General features: G+C 39.7%; 1 long non-coding RNA gene across 3 annotated transcripts in view; it reads right to left on the reverse strand.

Annotated features, from left to right (window-relative positions):
* LOC119538261 overlaps positions 1 to 20,950 on the reverse strand; it is a 130,699-nt gene that overhangs the window by 25,093 nt on the left and 84,656 nt on the right. The gene's annotated exons all lie outside the window — the stretch shown is intronic.

Here is a 20,950-nt window from a genome sequence, read left to right on the forward strand (position 1 = left end):
AAGGTACAAATATGTTTTTACAAAAAAAAAAAATGATTGAATTCTAGGGTTGGAACAGACTTTAAACATCACCTCAACTTATATCCCTTGTTCATTCATTAACTCATCTGTCAATATTTAATAAGTACCTACAGTATGCCAGGCACTATGCTAGGAATTGGGAACAAAATAAACTATATCACTTGGCTGATGTGGGATTTACAATCAACTGGGAGCGAGACCGAGACAGGAAACAAATATACAGGTAAATAAACAAGGCAAGATAGATCTGAAATCAATGTAGAGGTTTAGGGAGTTAGAGGCAGCAGACACTTGGATAGGATGGTCATACCAATTAGGGCCAGAAACTTAAGGCCAGATGTCACCAGACCAGAGTTGAGAACATTGGCGGGAGGATTGGAGAGACTTATAAAAATGGGAAATTAGCCATCCCATAATAGTTCTGTAAGAAGACTCAAAAAGGAGCCTATGCCTGGAGAAAGGTATAATCTAGCTTTCATTGGTCAGAGATTTGTAGCAATCATCTAGCCCAGGATCACCCATATCAAATACTTATCAAAATGCAGATTCCTGGCTCCTGGGTCCCACTCCAAACTAAATGAATCAAAATTTATGGAGGGAGGGCAGAATTTAGATTTTAAACAAGCACACCATCTCCAAAATAATAATAATAATAAAGATTCTATCCACACTAAAGTTTAGAACAACTAGGATTGAGACAACTTGCTCATTTTACAGATGAGAAAACTGGGGTCCAGAGAAGTAAAGCAACATGTGCAGCAGCACCTGGAAGCCAGGCCTCCCAATGCCAAGCTTGCTGCCCTCCCCACTGCCCCAGCAGGGGTCTGGGAAGTGTTCTGTGGAGTCACAACTAGGCCCAGAAGAGAGACTGTTCAGCAACGTGGATTAGGCAATCGGCAGTAGCAGCTTCAACAAACTTTCTCTCTGCAAATGAGACTGAGGATGGGCAGTGACGATAACAGAAAATAGGGTGAGGAGCTCCTTGACTCTTAACCATGACTAGACCATGCCCTTTGCTAATACAACCCAGTCACATGGATTCTTAATAATTTTATAATGAGGTTTCTTATGGCCTCTAAACTCTTAGTGCTGTAGGTGAAGCCCATTTCTTATTTTCTCTGTTGGGGAAAGAAAAATAATTGGCCACTTTTATAATGATTCTTCATATAATTAATATTGACTGATAAACATTCACGTTTTTTTTTCCTTGAGCAAACAACCCACTTGCATTAACCTTTTTTTGCAAAGCCCATTTCTTGACCCTTTTATTAATTTGGTTGTCTTTATAGTTCTCCAAATGCTTCCCAGATAATGCAGACCCAAACTAGACATAATAGAAACATAATATATGATTATTGAATGAATACATGAAAAAATGAAGGAATGTTTCCCCTTTTGTTCCCTCCCTCCTTTGAGGCTATGACTTTCTGTGGCTTAAAAAAAAAACAACTGTAAGAACCAAAAAAGAAATCATGCATTTACTAACAGAAAATCAGTCCTGCAAAATGTTAGCTTATGAGAGATACAGATACACTAGGTCAATCTGAACACATAATTATCAGCTTATACTAGCCTGGTGCCTCACTGCCTCATTTGGTTCTTCAGATGCCATGTTCATTTTCTATCTTCAAATTGTCTTGCCTTTTATCTCAATCTTGTTTTTTTCACCTTTCATTATAAAGCACTTTTTCTCTTTTAAATAATGAGCAATTGTCTCAATTCTGCCATTTATTTAGTCGTAGAAAGGGCTTGCAGACAGGGACTAAGAGATCTTTGGGGACACAAATAGATCCCAGACACATTAAAGTGGCAAGGGCCTAACTGAGGTCAGGTGGGACCCATATTTAATAATTTACCAAGACATAACTGGAGCAGGGACACAAATGGTCATTTGCACACTGGTGTTTATGGCGGCAGTATCCCCAATTTGCAATGGATGGAGGTGGCATAAGGATACATCCACGGATGAACAGAATGGTGAACTGTGGTGTATGCATACAATAGAAAATTGAGCAACTGCAAGAAGGAATGAAGTTGTGAGACATGCAACTAGGTGAATGGATTTTGAAGACAAGCATTTTGAGTGAAACATGCCAGAAACAAAAAGGCAAACATTATAATGCCTCACTAATATGGACTAACTATAATGTGTAAATTCTGAGAATTGAATCTTAGAGCACAAGTTATCAGGGAATGCTTATTGTAAAGGTCCCCAGATTGTAAGCTCTTACAGCAGTCACATCTATTCCTGAGTTGTAATGGTTATCTTTAAATTCTGAGATGCTGAGCTCTTTGTGTAACCTGGTCAGTCTCTGGAACTTTGGGTATCTGTGTGACACCTGAAACTCAGAGCTAGAGCTCAGCAGCCATGAATGTCAGTATTACCTCATACAGCAACTGTTAAAAAAGCTGAAATAGGGCTCAGACTTCAATTAGAGATATGAATGAAGCAGATCTGGTAAGGACTAAGGCAAATCAGGTCAAAGGGTAAAGGACGATACTGACTGTGTTTTAAAACTTCAACTTCTGTGTGAGACCAAAGGAAGAGAGGTTTATTTGGTGCAGGATCCATATTTTCCATAGTACACTAAATAATTTAACTTGTACAGCCAGTTTATTCAAACACTATAAGTACATGGAACTTTGAATAAGAAGTGAGATCTGGTAGGTTTATTTATACAGGTTAGAGTGAAATCCCCATGCATCCCAAAGTAATTTGGGCAGAGAATAAAAATGTATTTGCAGGGACCCCCTGAGGAACTGGGGAGAAATGCAATAATATTAAACTCCCCCACACCCCACCCTGGGGAATTACTGATATTCTCACAAACATTGGGAGCTACCAATTTAGTAGACTGAGCCCTCGATCTTGGGGCTTTCCCTTATGAAACTTGTTACTGCAAAGGAGAGGCTAAACCTACTTATAATTGTGCCTAAGTGTCTCCCCCAGAGAACCTCTTTGTTGCTCAGATGTGATTCCCCTCTCTCTCTAAGCCCACTTGGTGGGTGGACTCACTGCCCTCCCCGTTACGCTATGTGGGACATGACTCCCAGGGGTGTAAATCCCCCTGGCAATGCGAGACATGACTCCTGGGGATGAGCCTGGACCCAGTATCAAAGGATTGAGAAAATCTTCTTGACCAAAAAGGGGAAGGTAAATGAAACAAAATAAAGTTTCAGTGGCTGAGAGATTTCAAATGGAGTGGGGAGGTCACTCTGGAGGGTATTCTTATGCGCTATATAGAGATCCCCTTTTAGTTTTTAGTGTGTTGGAATGGCTAGAGGGAAATACCTGAAGTTGTTGAACTTCAACCCAGTAGCTTTGATTCTTGAAGACAGTCATGTAACTATGTAGTTTACATGGTGTGACTGTGTGATTGTGAAAACCTTGTGGTTCACACTCCCTTTATCCAGTGTATGGACAGATGATTGGAAAATTGGGACAAAAATTAAATTAAAATGGGGTGGGGGGGGATGGAATATTCTACATGTTGTTTTTTACTTTTATTTTTATTTTTTGGGAGTAAGGAAAATGTTCAGGAATTGAGTGTGGTGAAGAATGCACAACTATATGATGGTACTGTGAAAAACTGCACACTGTGGATGATTACAGGGTACATGAATATATCTCAATAAAACTGTATTTTAAAAAAAGACATAACTGGATCCTGTCACTTTCCTACTCAAGTATGTGTGTATAGACATATGTATACATACATGTATAATTCAGCATGGATTTTGGAATAGATAAGTATTAAATACATGGTAGCAATTAATTATGAGGAGGTGGAAGAAAAGGGAACTATGTTTCAGCTAGCCAGAGTATGCTTTCGGGGATAATGGAAGACTCTGTTAATGGACATGTCTGTAAAGAGGAAAATGCTTGATTAAGGGCCCATTTTCATGGGCTCTGAGCTGTATGAGTCTTCAGGGATGCATCCATCCAAATGCATAACCCTTAGGAGCAGAAAAAGTGGTAGTTAATATAATCAAACAGTCGATCAAGCAATCAGTTCTATACACCAAGACCTGCTTGGTTGGATTTGTCATTAGCATTGCTAGTTACAGGGTTCTGGTTAGAGAAACTCTGAGTTGGAAGGGGCCCTAGAAAACACTGCGTCTGCTATTCCACCCAAAGCAGAAACCCCTGCCTTGTTACAATAACAGGTATACCTCATAGGATTGTCATGAGAATTCAGTGAGTTACTATTTGTAAAACACTCAGAACAGTGCCTGACACATAAAAAACTCTATATAAGTGTTAGCTAATAAATAAACACCATTTGTTGTGTGCCTACCAAGGGTGAGCAAAGTGCTGTACATATGCTGTATTATTCAGCCTTCTCACTGGCCCTTACTCCATTTCATACATGAGGAAATGAAGACTCAGCAAGGTTACGTGACTTGTCCAATGCATACCATTAGTAAATGTCCTATCACTCCCAAAAGTTTTGAGGTGACCCCGAGGAGCTGGAACAAAGGCCAGACCTCTCTTGGGAAGTCAAACTCCTTATATGACAGGTGTCCATAGGGGTCAGAAGAGAGAACCACTGGTTATGAGGGAGGCAGTGGGTAATGGTTCAGTTCTCATGGACACTCCAAGGTTCTCCATTCCCTTTCATCACAGAAACATTTCCCCCATTATCATTCAGATCCTGAGAGTTGCTAAACCTGTGTAAGTTGCTTAAGATCAACTTGGAGATCGAGCCATCTGAAACTACAGTACTTCCTTAGTGCCTTAATGTAGAAATGTCTCTGCCACATCACTGTTGGGCTATCAGCAATTACTTCATTATGCTATTATATTTGCCACTACCTACACTCTATCTAACTTTACTTTGAATCACCAATTGGTTAAGAAACCAGCCATTCAAGCCAGTAAAAATTGTGTCCATTATAAGAGCAAATCAATGAGGAGCCATGAAACTTAGTTTGCCAGGCTGATTATTACAAAATACCACACACTGGTTAGCTTAACAACAGGAATATATTGGCTCACAGTTTAGAAGGCTAGAAGTCCAAAATCAAGGCAAGTGCATGGCCATGCTTTTCCTCTAAGTCTGTAGCATTCTGGCGCTGTCTTGCTGCAATCTCTGGGGTTCCTTGGCTTGCATCTCTGCCTCCCATCACATGGCAATGTCTGCTCAAGTTTCTGCTGACTTCCATTTCTCTCTGACTTCCCTGACCATGTCCAAATTTCTTCTGCTTATATAGGACTCCAGGATTAAGGCCCCCCCGATTCAGTTGGCCACACCTTAATTTAAAATAACATCTTCAAAAAGTTCTATTTACAAATGAGTTCATACCCACAGAAATGCAGATTAAGACTGAAAACACTTATTTAATTAGGTTACAAAACTCAACCTACCATACTTGATTACAAGAAAAGTGTATGAGTTTAAGTTTGCTGATTTTGGTGCCATCTGTTGTACTTGCTCAGTATTTGTTTTTTCTTTGGAATTTTTTGTTGTTGTTTTTGTTTTTCAAGGGGCAGGGGCAAATCTTATTTGATTTGATTTTTTGGCTTTATTCTAGGTCATCAGCTTTGTTTCAGCTAGTTGAGGTTGCTGCTTCAGTGACCTCTGATTACTCTTCTATTCTGAAAGCTAGTCCCAAGCCCCTTTGTGTCTTTCAAGGGAGAATATTTTGTATGACAAAAATTAGATGTTACGGTCAATAAAGCCCTGAACTGAGATTCACAAGTCCTGGATTCTAATTTAAAAATTACCTAATTCCATGTCTGGAATAGGGTATAATCCCAAGAAATATTAATTCACCTCCCCATCTCAGAATTTATATCACATTTCGGCCTGTAACTTCGTGCTTTCTTTTTCTGCTCCCTTGCTTAAAAATAAAATGGCTTAAAACATGTACACAAATCCTCCTTAACTGATGTCCAGTTTAAATTTGAATTCATGAAATAGGGACATGACTGAAGTTTGTTTTTGAAAGGTCAATAGGGTATACAAACTTGCAAGAAGAATGCTGAAGACTGAAAAGTAAAAATGTGCTTAAAAATAGCACTTTAAAAAAGAAACTCAACTGCATCCACAGTCACTAGGTGAATTACAAATCACTTTCAGCTCTAGTCATGAAACTGGCCCTGCCAGAACACCCGCCTGTACAATTTGTAAACCTGTTTGAATGAATTACTGTTTCTATTTAGGAGTATTAAAACTGCATTTCTCAAGAGATGGAAACAACCCAAATGTCCTTCAACAGATGAGTGGATAAATAAAATGTGGTATATACACACGATGGAATACTACGCGGCAGTAAGAAGGAACGATCTCGTGAAACATATGACAACATGGATGAACCTTGAAGACATAATGCTGAGTGAAATAAGCCAGGCACCAAAAGAGAAATATTATATGCTACCACTAATGTGAACTTTGAAAAATGTAAAACAAATGGCTTATAATGTAGAATGTAGGGGAACTAGCAATAGAGAGCAATTAAGGAAGGGGGAACAATAATCCAAGAAGAACAGATAAGCTATTTAACGTTCTGGGGATGCCCAGGAATGACTATGGTCTGTTAATTTCTGATGCATATAGTAGGAGCAAGTTCACAGAAATGTTGCTATATTAGGTAACTTTCTTGGGTTAAAGTAGGAACATGTTGGAAGTTAAGCAGTTATCTTAGGTTAGTTGTCTTTTTCTTACTCCCTCGTTATGGTCTCTTTGAAATGTTCTTTTATTGTATGTTTGTTTTCTTTTTAACTTTTTTTTCATACAGTTGATTTAAAAAAGAAGGGAAAGTTAAGAAAAAAAAAAAAAAAAAAGGAAAACAAGGAAAAAAAAAAAGATGTAGTGCTCCCTTGAGGAGCCTGTGGAGAATGCAGGGGTATTCGCCTACCCCACCTCCATGGTTGCTAACATGACCACAGATATAGGGGACTGGTGGTTTGATGGGTTGAGCCCTCTACCACAGGTTTTACCCTTGGGAAGACGGTTGCTGCAAAGGAGAGGCTAGGCCTCCCTATGGTTGTGCCTAAGAGCCTCCTCCCGAATGCCTCTTTGTTGCTCAGATGTGGCCCAGTCTCTCTAGCTAAGCCAACTTGAAAGGTGAAATCACTGCCCTCCCCCCTACGTGGGATCAGACACCCAGGGGAGTGAATCTCCCTGGCGACGTGGAATATGACTCCCGGGGAGGAATGTAGACCTGGCATCGTGGGACGGAGAACATCTTCTTGACCAAAAGGGGGATGTGAAAGGAAATGAAATAAGCTTCAGTGGCAGAGAGAATCCAAAAGGAGCCGAGAGGTCACTCTGGTGGGCACTCTTATGCACACTTTATTTTTTTTTTTTTTTTTGATGTACAGTTTGATGAATTTTATTTTATTTTATTTTATTTTATTTTTTTTTTTTGGGATTGAACTGCCTGTCTTTTTTTTTTTTTTTTTTTATCATTTTATTGAGATATATTCACATACCACGCAGTCATACAAAACAAATTGTACTTTCGATTGTTTACAGTACCATTACATAGTTGTACATTCATCACCTAAATCAATCCCTGACACCTTCATTAGCACACACACAAAAATAACAAGAATAATAATTAGAGTGAAAAAGAGCAATTGAAGTAAAAAAGAACACTGGGTACCTTTGTCTGTTTGTTTCCTTCCCCTACTTTTCTACACATCCATCCATAAACTAGACAAACTGGAGTTTGGTCCTTATGGCTTTCCCAATCCCATTGTCACCCCTCATAAGCTACATTTTTATACAACTGTCTTCGAGATTCATGGGTTCTGGGTTGTAGTTTAATAGTTTCAGGTATCCACCAACAGCTACCCCAATTCTTTAGAACCTAAAAAGGGTTGTCTAAATTGTGCATAAGAGTGCCCACCAGAGTGACCTCTCAGCTCCTTTTGGAATCTCTCTGCCACTGAAGCTTATTTCATTTCCTTTCACATCCCCCTTTTGGTCAAGAAGATGTTCTCCATCCCACGATGCCGGGTCTACATTCCTCCCCGGGAGTCATATTCCACGTTGCCAGGGAGATTCACTTCCCTGGGTGTCTGATCCCACGTAGGGGGGAGGGCAGTGATTTCACCTTTCAAGTTGGCTTAGCCAGAGAGAGAGGGCCACATCTGAGCAACAAAGAGGCATTCAGGAGGAGACTCTTAGGCACAAATACAGGGAGGCCTAGCCTCTCCTTTGCAGCAACCGTCTTCCCAAGGGTAAAACTTATGGTAGAGGGCTCAACCCATCAAACCACCAGTCCCCTATGTCTGTGGTCATGTTAGCAACCATGGAGGTGGGGTAGGCGAATACCCCTGCATTCTCCACAGGCTCCTCAAGGGGGCACTACATCGTTTTTTTTTTTTGTTTTTTTTTTCCTTGTTTGTCTTTTTTCTTCTTTTTTTTTTTTTTTAACTTTCCCTTCTTTTTTCAAATCAACTGTATGAAAAAAAAAGTTAAAAAGAAAACAAACATACAATAAAAGAACATTTCAAAGAGACCATAGCAAGGGAGTAAGAAAAAGACAACTAACCTAAGATAACTGCTTAACTTCCAACATGTTCCTACTTTACCCCAAGAAAGTTACATACTATAGCAACATTTCAGTGAACTTGTTCCTACTACATCCATCAGAAATTAACAGACCATAGTCATTTCTGGGCATCCCCAGAACGTTAAATAGCTTATCTGTTCTTCTTGGATTATTGTTCCCCCTTCCTTAATTGCTCTCTACTGCTAGTTCCCCTACATTCTACATTATAAACCATTTGTTTTACATTTTTCAAAGTTCACATTAGTGGTAGCATATAATATTTCTCTTTTTGTGCCTGGCTTATTTCGCTCAGCATTATGTCTTCAAGGTTCATCCATGTTGTCATATGTTTCACCAGATCATTCCTTCTTACTGCCGCGTAGTATTCCATCGTGTGTATATACCACATTTTATTTATCCACTCATCTGTTGATGGACATTTGGGTTGTTTCCATCTCTTGGCAATTGTGAATAATGCTGCTATGAACATTGGCGTGCAGATATCTGTTCGTGTCACTGCTTTCCGATCTTCTGGGTATATCCCGAGAAGTGCAATCGTTGGATCGAATGGTAGCTCTATCTCTAGTTTTCTAAGGAACTGCCAGACTGACTTCCAGAGTGGCTGAACCATTATACAGTCCCACCAACAATGAATAAGAGTTCCAATTTCTCCACATCCCCTCCAGCATTTGTAGTTTCCTGTTTGTTTAATGGCAGCCATTCTAACCGGTGTTAGATGGTATCTCATTGTGGTCTTAATTTGCATCTCTCTAATAGCTAGTGAAGCTGAACATTTTTTCATGTGTTTCTTGGCCATTTGTATTTCCTCTTCAGAGAACTGTCTTTTCATATCTTTTGCCCATTTTATAATTGGGCTGTCTGTACTATTGTCATTGAGTTGTAGGATTTCTTTGTATATGCAAGATATCAGTCTTTTGTCAGATACATGGTTTCCAAAAATTTTTTCCCATTGAGTTGGCTGCCTCTTTACCTTTTTGAGAAATTCCTTTGAGGTGCAGAAACTTCTAAGCTTGAGGAGTTCCCATTTATCTATTTTCTCTTTTGTTGCTTGTGCTTTGGGTGTAAAGTCTAGGAAGTGGCCTCCTAATACAAGGTCTTGAAGATGTTTTCCTACATTATCTTCTAGGAGTTTGATGGTACTTTCTTTTATATTGAGATCTTTGGTCCATTTTGAGTTAATTTTTGTGTAGGGGGTGAGGTAGGGGTCCTCTTTCATTCTTTTGGATATGGATATCCAACTCTCCCAGCCCCATTTGTTGAAAAGACCATTATGGCTCAGTTCGGTGACTTTGGGGGCCTTATCAAAGATCAGTCGGCCATAGATCTGAGGGTCTATCTCTGAATTCTCAATTCGATTCCATTGATCTATATGTCTATCTTTGTGCCAGTACCATGCTGTTTTGGCAACTGTGGCTTTATAATAAGCTTCAAAGTCAGGGAGTGTAAGTCCTCCCACTTCGTTTTTCTTTTTTAGAGTGTCTTTAGCAATTCGAGGCATCTTCCCTTTCCAAATAAATTTGATAACTAGCTTTTCCAAGTCTGCAAAGTAGGTTGTTGGAATTTTGATTGGGATTGCATTGAATCTGTAGATGAGTTTGGGTAGAATTGACATCTTAATGACATTTATCCTTCCTATCCATGAACATGGAATATTTTTCCATCTTTTAAGGTCCCCTTCTATTTCTTTTAGTAGAGTTATGTAGTTTTCTTTGTATAGGTCTTTTACATCTTTGGTTAAGTTTATTCCTAGGTACTTGATTTTTTTAGTTGCTATTGAAAATGGTATCTTTTTCTTGAGTGTCTCTTCAGTTTGTTCATTTCTAGCATATAGAAACATTACTGACTTATGTGCATTAATCTTGTATCCCGCTACTTTGCTAAATTTGTTTATTAGCTCTAGTAGGTGTATCGTTGATTTCTCAGGGTTTTCTAGATATAAGATCATATCATCTGCAAACAATGACAGTTTTACTTCTTCTTTTCCAATTTGGATGCCTTTTATTTCTTTGTCTTGCCGGATTGCCCTGGCTAGCACTTCCAGCACAATGTTGAATAACAGTGGTGACAGCGGGCATCCTTGTCTTGTTCCTGATCTTAGAGGGAAGGCTTTCAGTCTCTCACCATTGAGTACTATGCTGGCTGTGGGTTTTTCATATATGCTCTTTATCATGTTGAGGAAGTTTCCTTCAATTCCTACCTTTTGAAGTGTTTTTATCAAAAACGGATGTTGGATTTTGTCAAATGCTTTTTCAGCATCTATTGAGATGATCAATTGATTTTTCCCTTTCGAGTTTTTAATGTGTTGTAATACATTGATTGTTTTTCTTATGTTGAACCATCCTTGCATGCCTGGAATGAACCCCACTTGGTCATGGTGTATGATTTTTTTAATGTGTCTTTGGATTCGATTTGCAAGTATTTTGTTGAGGATTTTTGCATCTATATTCATTAGGGAGATTGGCCGGTAGTTTTCCTTTTTTGTAACATCTTTGCCTGGTTTTGGTATTAGATTGATGTTAGCTTCATAAAATGAATTAGGTAGTGTTCCATTTTTTTCAATGTTTTGAAAGAGTTTGAGTAAGATTGGTGTCAGTTCTTTCTGGAAAGTTTGGTAGAATTCCCCTGTGAAGCCATCTGGCCCTGGGCATTTATTTGTGGGAAGATTTTTGATGACTGATTGGATCTCTTTGCTTGTGATGGGTTGGTTGAGGTCTTCTATTTCTTCTCTGGTCAGTCTAGGTTGTTCATATGTTTCCAGGAAATTGTCCATTTCTTCTACATTATCCAGTTTGTTGCCATACAGTTGTTCATAATATCCTCTTATAATTTTTTTAATTTCTTCAGGATCTGCAGTTATGTCACCTTTTTCATTCATTATTTTGTTTATATGGGTCTTCTCTCTTTTTGATTTTGTCAGTCTAGCTAGGGGCTTGTCAATCTTGTTGATCTTCTCAAAGAACCAACTTTTGGTGATATTTATCCTTTCTATTGTTTTTTTGTTCTCTATGTCATTTATTTCTGCTTTAATCCTTGTTATTTCTTTTCTTGTACTTGGTTTAGGATTGGTTTGCTGTTCATTTTCTAGCTTCTTCAGTTGATCCATTAGTTCTTTGATTTTGGCTCTTTCTTCCTTTTTAATATATGCGTTTAGTGCTATAAATTTCCCCCTTAGCACTGCTTTTGCTGCATCCCATAGGTTTTGGTATGTTGTGTTCTCATTTTCATTCGTCTCTATATATTTAGCAATTTCTCTTGCTATTTCTTCTTTAACCCACTGATTGTTTAGGAGTGTGTTGTTTAACCTCCAGGTATTTGTGAATTTTCTAAGTCTCTGATGGTTATTGACTTCTAATTGTATTCCATTGTGGTCAGAGAATGTGCTTTGAATAATTTCAATCTTTTTAAATTTATTGAGGCTTGTTTTATGTCCCAGCATATGATCTATTCTGGAGAAAGTTCCGTGAGCACTAGAAAAGTATGTGTATCCTGTTGATTTGGGATGTAATGTCCTGTAGATGTCTGTTAAATCTAATTCATTTATCAGATTGTTTAGGTTTTCAATTTCCTTATTGGTCTTCTGTCTGGTTGATCTATCTATAGGAGAGAGTGATGTGTTGAAGTCTCCCACAATTATTGTGGAAACATCAATTGCTTCCTTTAGTTTTGCCAATGTTTCTCTCATGTATTTTGTGGCACCTTGATTGGGTGCATAGACATTTACGATTGTTATTTCTTCTTGCTGAATTGCCCCTTTTATTAGTATGTAGTGGCCTTCTTTGTCTCTCAAAACATCCCTGCATTTGAAGTCTATTTTATCTGAGATTAATATTGCTACACCTGCTTTCTTTTGGCTGTAGCTTGCATGAAATATTTTTTTCCATCCTTTCACTTTCAGTTTCTTTGTGTCCCTGTGTCTAAGATGAGTCTCTTGTATGCAACATATTGATGGTTCATTTTTTTTGATCCATTCTGCGAATCTATATCTTTTAATTGGGGAGTTTAATCCATTTACATTCAACGTTAAAACCGTGAAGGCATTTCTTGAATCGGCCATCTTATCCTTTGGATTATGTTTGCCATATTTTTCCCTCTCTCTATTAATATCCTTTATTGTACCCATACCGAATCTCTTTAGTACTGAACCTTTCTCCAAGTCTCTCTGTCCTGTCTTTGTTTCTCTGTCTGTAGGGCTCCCTTTAGTATCTCCAGTAGGGCAGGTCTCTTGTTAGCAAATTCTCTCAGCATTTCTTTGTCTGTGAAAAATTTAAGCTCTCCCTCAAATTTGAAGGAGAGCTTTGCTGGATAAAGTATTCTTGGCTGGAAATTCCTCTCACTCAGAATTTTAAATATATCGTGCCACTGCCTTCTCGCCTCCATGGTGGCTGCTGAGTAGTCACTACTTAGTCTTATGCTGTTTCCTTTGTATGTGGTGAATTGCTTTTCTCTTGCTGCTTTCAGAACTTGCTCCTTCTCTTCTATGTTTGACAGTGTGATCAGTATATGTCTCGGAGTGGGTTTTTTTGGATTTATTCTATTTGGAGTTCGCTGAGCATTTATGATTTGTGTATTTATGTTGTTTAGAAGATTTGGGAAGTTTTCCCCAACAATTTCTTTGAATACTCTTCCTAGACCTTTACCCTTTTCTTCCCCTTCTGGGACACCAATGAGTCTTATATTCGGACGTTTCATGTTATCTATCATATCCCTGAGGTCCATTTCGAGTTTTTCAATTTTTTTCCCCATTCTTTCTTTTATGTTTTCATTTTCCATTCTGTCATCTTCCAGGTCACTGATTCGTTGTTCAACTTCCTCTAGTCTTGTACTATGAGTGTCCAGAATCTTTTTAATTTGGTCAACAGTTTCTTTAATTTCCATAAGATCATCCATTTTTTTATTTAGTCTTGCAATGTCTTCTTTATGCTCTTCTAGGGTCTTCTTGATTTCCTTCATATCCCGTACTAGGGTCTCATTGTTCATCTTTAGTTCTTTGAGTAGCTGCTCTAGGTGTGTCTCTTCTGGTCTTTTGATTTGGGTGCTTGGGCTTGGGTTATCCATATCGTCTGGTTTTTTCATATGCTTTATAATTTTCTGTTGTTTTTGGCCTCATGGCATTTGCTGACCTTGATAGGGTTCTTTTAGGGTTTGTAGACCAGTTGAAGTCCTTATCTCTAATTTATCAGATCTACAGCTTCGTGGAGTACACTTTCTCTAACTAACCAGCAGGTGGCGTCCACGAGCCACCTGTTCTCCACAAGCCAGATCTCCCCTGCTTAGCCTTTTTGGTGAGTGGGGGAGTGAGTCTTGTGGGGCCCAATTGGTGTCCCAAGCTTGCGTGTGTAGTTGGTGTTGCCTGCCCTGTATGTGGGGCGTGTTTCTGGGCAGTCGGGGAGGGGGGGTGGCCCTAACAATCAAATCTCCCTGATGATCCTAGAGTTTTAAAGCTACTGCAATAGTCTAATCCTTCAGTTCAGTCCTGCCACAGTTTGTCTCTGCCACTGACCCACAAGTCTTTGGTATTGGCGTATGGCTCCTGAGACTTGCAAGTGGGCCCCTCTTCCAGGCTGTGCACCCCGGGTCCTCTGTTGAGGGATGACTGTGCTATGTCGCAGGTGAGTGCCGTCCCCCCAGGGCAGTTCTGGGCTGCTGGGCTGTGTTGGGAGGCTCCCAGTCTGCTCAAATGATGGCTGAATGGGGCTCTGTTAATTCACACTGCTCCCCCTTCCCAGCTCTGGGACATTCAGCTGAGGTTGCAGGGAAGGCTAATGTCCACGCCCAGTTTTGTGGTGTGTGCCTGTTATTTGAAGCACTTCCGTCACACTGGGTTGTCTGGGGCAGCTCTGGGCTATGGGGCTGGCGATGGGCAGGAGTGTTTCCTGTCCACCAGGATGGTGGCTGTGAGCGGACACCCCCCTTTTCTTGGGAAGTTGTGTTGTTTAGTGAATTTTCTCAGCCACTGGATTATTGCCTTTTGTCTCAGAGCTCTCTTAGTTCTGCTCTTGACTTGACGTGCCCAAATTTCAATTCTTTGAAGCTTTCTGTATTGAGCTTCTTAGAGTAATTGTTTTAGAAAAAGCAAAAAGGATTTAAAAAAAAAAAAAAAAAAAAAAAAAAAAAAAAAAAACCGGCCCTCCTCAGAGATCTAATGGGTTATTGAAATGCTAATAGACAAAGCAACCAGGGCCATTAAGGAAAAGTGCCCAGGGCAGAGAGATCAGCCTTGCTTCGGGATTTGCATATGCGCCTCAAGGCCTGATCTCCGCCCTTCCCCTTTCTGTGTTCACCAGAACTCCAAAAATCCTCTGCTTTTATTTTGGAGTTTTGCGTGTTGTTTTTTTTTCTATGCCTGTCTCCTCTCTGCTGGGCTGGCTGCTCTCAGAGTCTCTGGTGTCTGGCCTCAGTCTATCTATGGTTGGAGTTTGAATCAGTAGAATGAGTTTCCGGTAAGAGCAGCCAGTGCAATTCTCCCTTCTCCTTCCTGGAGCTGACAGCCCCTCCTCCCCCGGGACTGAGCCTGGCAGGGAGGGGCGCGGGTCCCCTGGCCGCAAAAACTTACAGATTTCGCTGATCTCAGCAGTTCCACGTTTTCATGAGTGTTGTATGAAGTATGCCCAAAGACAGATTGCTCTGTGGTGTCCAGTCCACGCAGTTCCTGGCTTTTTACCTACTTTCCTGGAGGAGTAACTAAAACATACAGCTCACCAGTCTGCCATCTTGCCCCGCTCTTATGCACACTTTAGACAACCCTTTTTAGGTTCTAAAGAATTGGGGTAGCTGGTGGTGGATACCTGAAACTATCAAACTACAACCCAGAACCCATGAATCTCGAAGACAGTTGTATAAAAATGTAGCTTATGAGGGGTGACAATGGGATTGGGAAAGCCATAAGGACCACACTCCACTTTGTCTAGTTTATGGATGGATGAGTAGAAAAATAGGGGAAGGAAACAAACAGACAAAGGTACCCAGTGTTCTTTTTTACTTCAATTGCTCTTTTTCACTCTAATTATTATTCTTGTTATTTTTGTGTGTGTGCTAATGAAGGTGTCAGGGATTGATTTGGGTGATGAATGTACCACTATGTAATGGTACTGTAAACAATCGAAAGTACGATTTGTTTTGTTTGACTGCATGGTATGTGAATATATCTCAATAAAATGAAGATTAAAAAAAAAAATAGTGTTTTTCAAAGTGACGGCAAACAAAAAAAAAAAAAAAAGCAATACGATAAATCCTTGTACTGATGGAACTGTTCTATATCTTAACAGTAGTGGCTGCTGCATGAACCTATACATGTGATAAAGTTGTACAGAATTAAATACATACACAGAAAAACAAGTGTAAATAAAACTGGGGAAATATGTATAAGATCAGTGGATTATATCAGGGAAAATATCCTGGTTGTGATAATGTACTATAGTTTTGCAAGATGTTACCATTGGGAGAAATGGGTAAAGGGTACGGGGAATCTCCTTGTATTATTTCTTACAAGTGCATGCGAACTAATTATCTCAATGAAATTTTCAATTAAAAAAAGATAATAGCCATTAAGGAAATGCAAATCAAAACCACAATGAGATACCATTTCACACTCACTATAATGACTTATTTAAAAAAAAAAAAAGGAAAACAAGTGTTGGAATGGATGTGGAGATACAGGAACCCTTGTTAATGAATGGTGGGAATGTAAAATGGTGCAGCAGTTTGGCAATTCCTCAGAGACTTGAGTATAGACTTCTTGGTGTATACCCAAAATAAGTGAAAGCAGGGACTCAGATATTTGCACACCAGTGTTCATTATAATGGCATTATTCACAACTGCCAAAAGATGGAAGCAACCCAGGGGCCCATCAACAGAAGAATGGATAAACAACATGTGGTAAATACATCTAATGGGATATTATTCAGCCATAAAAAGGAATGAAGTTCTGATACATGTGACAACATGGATGAACCTTGAAGACAACACATTGAGTGAAATAAGCCAGGAGCAAAAGGATATTATATGATCTGACTGATATGAAATAATTAGAATAAGCAAATTCATAGAGTCAGAAACTAGAACATAGGTTATCAGGGGCCAGGGTGGAGTAGGGAATGGGTAGTTAATGCTTAATGAATACAGAGTTTCCATTTTGAGTGCTGAAGTTTTGGTAATGGATGGTGGTAATGGTAGCACAACATTGTAAATGTAATTAATATCATTGAATTGTTTACTTGAAAGTACCTAAAATGATTAATTTTAGGTTGTATATGTGTTATCAAAATAAAATTTTTTTAAAACCAGAAAAAAAAAAAAAAAACTGCATTTCTTTGCAAACATTCCATAATTCAGATATTTCTTCTCCCCAGTTAGTCTTAATCAGTGAGGTTTGGTAGAACAGCCTAGAGAAAGGAGTTAACCAAAGCAATGCTGGGTATGCACTTTATTCATTTTTCCCTTTCATGTTAAAAAAGAAGAGGAGTTCTAATCTTTATATGATGAATGCATTTCAACAGCATGTCCTCCTGGCTGCTCTCACAAAGATGCTGATTCCCAGGATGAACTTCCATTGGAGCCCTCCTCCTTTCCTCTTACTCCTTCTAAGCAAGGCACCCTCCACAGATAATTATTCTTACATGGATAAAGCAGGCTCTATTTTAAGAATTTCTTATGTAGTTCAATTGGCATAATGGGTACACTGCAGGGAAGATGCATTTTAAAGTATTATTACCAAGAGAATATTTCCCAACTCCCTAAGTCATAAGGATAGAGACAGCAATTTAGGAAGAGTAGAGCAGAAAGTCTTTACATCTGCATTTTATGAAATGGATTGTACTTCATGAATTTCAATGTGGCAGGTTATTCACTCTGCTTTCCTGCCATTACCAAAAAAGACGCTTGTTATAAAAAGAAATATGCATGACTGTTGAGGATGTTGCCTTATTAATGACTGTGTTCTGAACCCTGTAAAATACTTCATTAGAATGTTGTCACCTGCACTGGAAGATAGGCATAGACTTTCTTACCTAAATTATCATGCCCAAGACATTCGGAATATGCTAACTCCACAAATCCCCAAATAAAAAGTCAATTTAACAAGCCCCATGTCCTTAAATTTAATGTAGGAATAAAATACCAGAACCTTGACATCTATGGATGATCCTTTTCCAGTGAGTAGTAAGCTATTTCTCTTTATTTGATTCCTCTAGTGCAGTTAGTTTTAATAAGCTAAAGCTGTATTAAAAGCCAAATAACTTATATTTTTAATCTGGGAATATATGATTGGTTTATGAGGTATTGTTAGTAATATAAAATGCATGATGTTTATCAGTCTGGGGATAATGGGCAGGACTTCTACAGATGGGGCCAGGATTTCCTCTGTAGGGGAAGGAGTATTAGAAGAACACCTGTGCCTTCTTCCTGGGACCAATTGCTTTCCCTGAGCTGTTGATTCCACTCCTTCCAGGCTCACTGGGGATTCTGCCCTTTTTAATACCATCATTCTCTCCTATAATTCTGCTCAAATCTGCCTCAGTCTGAAAACCTTTCACTTGTTCTTGATGCTAGTCAAACTGCTCAGCTAGCCATGTGCTTCTCTCACTTTTTTTTTTTTTTAACCTGCCACTCATTTCTTAATTCCCAAATATCTGCTTTTACCACTTCTTCTCACTGGAAATTACAGCATGTAAAGACACAATGGTCTCTTAATTTCCAAACCTAATGAAAGCTTTGGTAAGTGCTTCAATCTCCCTGGCCTCTCTGAAGAGGGAGATATTGCTGGTATTTTCCCCCTTGAAACTCCACCTCCTCCTCTGGCCTTTGTGGTGCTCAGTTATTGTGGTTCCAGGTTCTCTTTCCGTCTATGAATGTTCTTTCTTTGGGTACTCTACATGTGGGAATAAACATGGATTAAATCCTCTCCTCTTTATACAGTCTCAGAATTCATCTATGATCACAGCTTCCACAAACCTTTCTACTCGCATGACCATCATATCTTTCTCTTTCTCCGAGCTTTCTCCCAGGAGCCAGTTTGTTTTCCACGTACTTTTAGAGAGTTCTGTTTATGTGGCCTTCCAGGACCTCAAATACATGTCTAAAATTGGATTGCCCAGTTTCCTCTAGAACAGCTCTCTTTTCTGAATTTCTTCTCTCTTTCTTTCAAGGATATCTAGAAGGCTAGACATTTTTCTTTTTAGCTCATTCTTCTACTTTGCCTCTTTTTTCATCCAGTCACCAATTCCTGTCATTTTCTGTCTTCATGCAGCATTTCACAAATCCTTCTTTGATTATCCTCACAGTTACTGACTGTGGTGGATTGTACTGTGTCAATTTGGTTAAGTGGAACTTAGTCCATTTTCCTGTATGGTTATAGGTAACGACTTGGTCAAGAGAAGAATGTGGTGTCCAGGAGAAAGAGCCTTTCAGATCTCCAACTGCAGGGAGTGTAACTGACCAGCCCCAGGTGCTACACTCTGAAATCCACTCTGAATGTGCCTAGGTCACATTCCCAAGGGCCACTCTCAGCCAATAACTGAGTATGGCAGGGATACTGAGGCAGGCTCCTACCTGGAAGATGTGGCATTCCTCCGACAGAACTTTGACTTGCAGTCTCCCAGTGGCCTTGCCGAACTCTCTTAGAACTGCACTGAGCCACCCAACCTTCTTTTGTTCCCTCTCTCTCTCATTCAGAATCCGACTTGTGGGCTGACGGCCCTCTCAGCCTCCCCATCACCTTAACTCCCTCCCCATTTTCCCTCACAGACATTACTTCTAAAATAGCTCTTCATAGCTAATCCCATCTTGGCTTCTGCTTCTCAGAGGAACTGGGGTAACAGGAAGATTTGGTGTACATTTTGGATGGTAAAGTGAATTAGCAGCCATTACTCTCTAAAGGACATCATGGTTAAAAGCGGTGATAGAACAGATGAATTCCAGCTTGTCCTCTCTCTGTATATACTTGATGTCCAGCTTTCTTTCCAACCGCTAGCAACAAAAGGTAGCCCTAGACCCACTACCAGATACTTGGCTGCAGATCTACAGCAATAGCTACATAGAGATGACAGATTTCCAAAGCCTTTTTATCAGCTTCCCTTTGTGGTTCCACTCTGGAAGCTAGCCATACCTATTCTCCAGATCCCCCTAGAAGTTCTAGCTTTTCCATGCATGCCAGTGCCTCAGAAAAGCTGATTAGTGCTTTGTGCTGGTTTGAATGCATTATGTCCCCCAGAAAAAGCCACATCCTTTGATGCAATCTTGTGGGGCAGACATATTAGTGGGAATTAAGTTGGAACGTTTGGATTAGGTTGTTTGCATGGAAATGTGCCCCACCCAACTGTAGGTGATAACTCTGATAAGATATTTCCATGGAGGCATGGCTCCACCCATTCAGGGTGGGCCTTGATCAGTGGAGCCATATAAGTGAGCTGACAAACAGAAGGAACTCAATGCAGCTAAGAGTGACATTTTGAAGAGGAGCTACAGCCAAGAGGGACACTTTGAAGAAAGCACAGGAGCTGCAGATGAGAGACAGTTTGAAGACGGCTGTTGAAAGCAGACTCTTGCTCCAGAGAAGCTAAGCAAGGACAAACACCCCAAGTCCAACTAAGAGTGACATTTTTGAGGAACTGCAGCCTAGAGAGGAACATCCTGGGAGAAAGCCATTTTGAAACCAGAACTTTGGAGCAGACGCCAGCCACGTGCCTTCCCAGCTAACAGAGGTTTCCGGACACCATTGGCCATCCTCCAGTGAAGGTACCTGATTTGGACACTTTATGGCCTTGAGACTGTAACTGTGTAACCAAATAAACTCCTTTTTATAAAGCCAATCCATTCCTGGTGTTTTGCATTCCAGCAGCATTAGCAAACTAAAACACTCCTCCAAACCCTTATTTCCATAGCTTCTATAACAATAGCATAAAGTCTTATTCCTACAATAAATCCTTTATTCCATAATATTTGTAATGGATCTGCTTCCCTGATTGAACCCTGACTGAAACATCAATCTCACCTGTGCCTTTATCACTAATGGCCTAACTGGTCTCTCTCCCACTAATGCATCTTGACCATTGCCAGCAAACTTATCTTTATCATGATACTCATGAATGGAGAGCAGGTCTCAGTTGCCTACAATATAAAATCTGAACCATGATCAGGATACTCCACAAGCCAATTTCCCAGGCCTATCTCCCTTACTCCCTTACATGATTCTTTCTTCTGCCAAAATGATCTACTCACTTTCCCTTGATATTCCTTGTTCTTAACCATTCCACCTATTCCTTGACTCCATTTCCCATCCTTCTCTTTCCCTGATACACTTCTGATACATTTACTCAAATTCAATACATCTAGGAGAAGCCAGTTCAAATCCCATCTCTTTTGCAAAGCCTTTTCTATCTCAGCTAGCTGGAAATTATTGCTATCTTT

The sequence above is a fragment of the Choloepus didactylus genome, chromosome 6 (assembly GCF_015220235.1).
Source record: "Choloepus didactylus isolate mChoDid1 chromosome 6, mChoDid1.pri, whole genome shotgun sequence".
Lineage (NCBI taxonomy): Eukaryota > Metazoa > Chordata > Mammalia > Pilosa > Megalonychidae > Choloepus > Choloepus didactylus.